We start from the raw sequence: 5,111 nt of genomic DNA, 5'->3' as shown, positions 1-5,111 counted from the left end.
ATCCTCCAACTGTATTTTAAATTCCACCATATTGTGGTCGCTCCTTCCAAGAGGATCCCGAACTATGCGATCATTAATCAATCCTGCCTCATTACACAGGACCAGCTCTAGGACCGCTTGTTCCCTTGTAGGTTCCATTACATACTGTTCCAGGAAATTATCCCGGGCACATTCTATAAACTCCTCCTCAAGGCTGCCTTTACCAACCTAGTTAAACCAATCGATATGCAGATTAAAATCTCCCATGATAACCGCTGTACCATTTCTACATGCATCCATTATTTCTTTGCTTATTGCCTGCCCTACCATCCTGTTACTATTTGGTGGCCTATAGACTACTCCTATCAGTGATCTTTTCGCCTTACTATTCCTGATTTCAGGAATCAAAACACACCCACCCTATAGTTCCTAATGTCACCTACGCCAGGTTATGGCCCTTCGGTGCCCATTGGCCCACTGTGCATTGTATGGAACTAATAGATCTGAAAGTAACAATAGAATGTGTAAAAAAAAAAAAAAAAAAAGTTTTTAAGCTTTTGTTGCCCTGTAGTGAAATTAGCTTTTAGAATTTTTTTTAAAAATGTCAATCATCCAAACCCTTTAAAGTATCAATAACAGAAACTGCAAGCCCTTGAAATAGTCTAAACCTTGTGTAACTAAGCTTTGTGAAATTGATGACCGTGATTAGAGAGCCAGAGCTGTCAATCAAGCAATGTTTTCTCTCAGGCTCATGTGCTTCATCAGAATATTGGATTGCTGGGCTCTCAACCAAGCCTCATTATGTATTCTTGGCTATGAGCCCAGACTTTCATTTGAGTACTAAAACACCTGAGCCCCAGAAAAAAGTATTGCTTGATTGACAGCTCTGGCTCTTTGTTATGTTTGCAACTGTCCTGAGTGGGACACCTTCAAAATCTGGCCCAGTGCCAAGGCTGTGTGATAACCCCAATACTGTTTACAATCTGATGGCTATTCACCTCAAAGATAAACTGCCTTCTGATGGGACCATTAAATACTGCCTAGATGGAAAATTTGGTCCAAATGCCTTAATGATGCGACAAGGCAATGGCAGATAAAGAAAGAAAAGGAAGGACATCTTGTACTCTGGATCCCACTACTTTGTGGGATGTCCTGCTCTGTGTGCCATAAATCCAAAGGTCGGGAATTGGCCTGTTCAGACACATGAAGACCCATGGCAAAAAAAACACAACCCTGAGTCGACATCATCCTCTAATCAAAGGACAGCCAGCTGATGGTACTGAGCATCTACCTGATCTGTTTTGGCCCTGATAGAGATGATGTGCATTTGTGGTCACGGAATGACTAGCTTTAATATCCCAAGCAACAAGTCAATTTACTCAATAATACCATCTATTTCAAGTCATTTTGACTCCTGTGACACTGTTGCATGGATAGCTCATGGCTAATGTCTTGAATACCATTGCATCAAATTGAGATGGGTCTTCTGTGAACTGCTTGAACATTCACTGGCCTTCAGCTCCAAGACAATGTATGAGTATAGGTTTTTTTCAGGTCACTGCTACATCCCGACTGGCCATCCCTGAAGTGAATAAATAGGTCGTAAGCCCCAAAATCAATTAATTTCATGGCCTGGGTGACGTTCCTAATGGAGAAAGTAACAGTGCTGGAGTGGTAAATTTAAACCATTCTCCACCTCATTGCCAATTGTGTTTTAAGGCTTGGAGATATGCAGAGATGGCGCACCAGTTTCTATGTCTGAGCTGGTGTTTTTATTCGATGCTTCAAAATTCTGTAGTCACAAACTTTCATCTTATTTTTGTTTCTCTTTCTCAATAATTACACGCAGGCTTGACAACAACATACAGACAACATTCAGTAGTACAATCAAATAATCTAATACAACACACCAATTCCAGAATATGTTTCTTGCTGAGTTTAAAGCTTTTAGATGAAACAGTCAGGTCTTCCTACCATCAAGATCAAGTGATGCACATGACCTTGAATATTTTATTTTATCCATAGAGGTCAGATCACAAAACACAAATAATGATGATGGTTCAGATTAGTACGGTTTGCCATAAACTATTTTCCATGGTATTAGCCTAATAAAAATAAGCAACTTAAACAAATTAAGGTGTGAAGATTCCTGGCAAACTGATGTTTCCTCTAGTTTCTCTGGGAAAGTAGCGGCAGTGGTTTGATCAGACTCAATGGGCCGAGTGGCCAAATTTTTCTCCTATGTCTTATGATCTTCTGACACACTAAATGGTTTACAAGGCCCCTTCAGAGTGCAGTCAACCTCATTGTTGTGGGACTGGGGTCACATATAAACCAAACAAAGTAAGGGCAGTATGTTTGTCAGGTCACTAAAATATCATGAACAGATACGGGAAATAAAGGGGTGAATGGGATGCCTCTGACTTCCAGCCAAAATATATAAGGCTGGTCCGGTTCAGTTTCTGATCAATGGTAACACCCAGGATGTTCATAGTGGGGGATTCAGTGATGGTGATGACATTGAATGTCATGGGGCAATGGTTAGATTCTCTCTTGTTGGAGATAGTCATTGCCTGACAGTTGTGTGGTGCAGGTGTTTTTAGCCCAAGCCTGGATATTGTCCTAGTCTTGTTGCATTTGGACATGGGCCGCTTCAGAATCTGTGGAGTCATGAATGGTGCTGATCATTGTGCAGTCATCAGCGAACATATCCATTTCTGACCTTATGATGGAACGAAGGTAATTGATGAAGCAGCTGAAGGTGGTAGGACCTCCGATACTCTCCTGAGGAACTCCTGCAGTGGTGTCCCGGGACTGAGATAACTGACCTCCAACAACCACAGCCATCTTTCTTTGTACTAGATATGATTTAATGTTTGATCCAAGGCTGTAATGAGGTCAGGCGCTGAATGGCCCTTGTGGAACTCAACATGAGCGTCAATGAGCAGGTGATTGCTAAACAAGTGCCGCTTGATTACGCTATGAATAACCCCTTCCATCACTTTACTGATGATCAAGAGTAGACTGACGGGGCAATAATTGGCTGGTTTGAAGTTGTCCTTTTTGTGTACAAAACATACCTGGGAGATTTTCCAAATTGCTGGATACATACCAGTGTTGTAGCTGAGCTGGAACAGTTTGGCTAGGGGCGTGACAAGTTCTGGAGCAAAAGCCTTCAGTACTATTGCTGGAATATTGTCAGGGTCTTTGCAATATTCAGTGCCTTCAGCCATTTCTTGGTATCATGTGGAGTGAACCGAATTGGCTGAATACTGATATTTGTGATGCTGGGGACCTCTGGAGGAGGCTGAGATGGATCATCCACTCAGCATTTCTGACTGAAGATTGTAGCAAATGCCTCAGCCTTGTCTTTTGTGCTGATGGGCTGGGCTGGGCTCCCCCATCATTGAGGATGGTGATATTTGTGATGCCACCTCCTCCAGTCAGTTGTTTAATTGTCCATCATCATTCATGGCTGGTTTTGGCAGGATTGCAGAACGTAGATCTGCTTTGTTGGTTGTGGGACTGTTCAGCTCTATTCATCTCTTGCTGCTTATGCTGTTTGGCATGCAAATAGTCCTGTGTGGTAGTTTCACGAGGTTCATACCTCAATTTTAGGTATGCCTTATGCTGCTCGAGCAGGCCCTCCTGCACACTTCATTGAAGCAAAGTTGATTCCCCCAGCTTGGTGATAATGGCAGTGTGGGAGATATGCCAAGTCATGAGGTTACAGATTGTGGTTCAGTACAATTTTACTGCTGCGGATGGCCCACAACACCTCATGATTGCCCAGAGTGGCTAGATATGTTTGAAATCTATTCCAGTTAGGATAGTGGCAGTGCCACACTACATGATGAAAGGTATTTACAATAACCGGTACTGTCATGGGCAGAGGAATCTGCGGCAGGTACGTTGGTGAGGAAGAGGTCAAATATGTTTTTTTCTCTCATTGGTTCCCTCACCACCTGCCGCAGACCCAGTTAGCAGCTATGATCCTTAGGACTCTGCCAGCTCGGTCAATAGTGGTGCTACCGAGCCACTCTTGGTAATGGACATTGAAGTCCCCCACCCACAGTACATTCCACATACTTGCCACCTTCAGTCCTTCCTCCATGTGATGTTCAACATGGAGGAGTGCTGGTTCGTCAGCTTGAGGAGGGCGTGGTATGTGGTAATCAGCAGGAGCTTTCCTTGCCCATGTTTGACCTGCTACCATGAGACTTAATGTGGTCCGGAGTCGATGTTGAGGACTCCCAGATCCACTCTCCCAACTGTATACCACTGTGCTGCCACCTCTGCTGGATCTGTCCTACCAGTTGGACAGAACATAACTAGGAATGGTGATGGTGGTGTCTGGGATATTGTCTGTAATTTTTGATTTTGCCAGTCAGACAATATCGAGCTGCTGCTTGACTAATTTATGAGATAGCTCTCTAAATTTTGACATAAGCCTTCAGATATCAGTAAGAGGGACTTTGCGGGGCTGACAGGGCTGGGTTTGCCAATGTCATTTCCGGTTCCTTGGTCAATGCCAGTTTAATTTCTTTTTGTAGACTTTGTATTGGTTAGATACAACTGACTGACTTGATTGGCCACTTTGCAATTGATAATCTCCTTGTACTTTTGGGAATGAAGCCACACTATCTGGGCAGTTCAAAGTAATTATGTTACTGGACTAAGAATCCGATGGTCTGGACTAATAAACAAGGAAATGAAAGTTCAATTCCTACCATCGATATTTGAGAATATGAATCATTTTTTTAAAATGTAAAAACTGGTGTCAGTAACAATGACACTGTTAAATTGCCATTGAAACCCAATTGGTTCATTTATATCAATAGGAACATAGGATCATGAGTAGGTCATTCAAGTACACACCTGTTTCACTGTTCAATGAGATGATGATTGATCAACGACCTGACTCCATACACCCACCTTTGCCTATATCCCTCAATGCCTTTGACTAATAAATAATTTTAAATCTGAAATTGATCGATAACAATTGACCTAGTATAAATTGCCTTTTCAGAACAGAGTTTCCAACTTCGACCACCCGGTCTTTGTTTTGAAGTGTTTCTGAATTTTACTCCTGAAAGACCAAACTCCTCACCCAGCGAAAATCGTTTCTCTCT

This window comes from Scyliorhinus torazame, chromosome 7 (genome assembly GCF_047496885.1).
Source record: "Scyliorhinus torazame isolate Kashiwa2021f chromosome 7, sScyTor2.1, whole genome shotgun sequence".
Lineage (NCBI taxonomy): Eukaryota > Metazoa > Chordata > Chondrichthyes > Carcharhiniformes > Scyliorhinidae > Scyliorhinus > Scyliorhinus torazame.
This window is presented reverse-complemented; position numbering follows the sequence as displayed.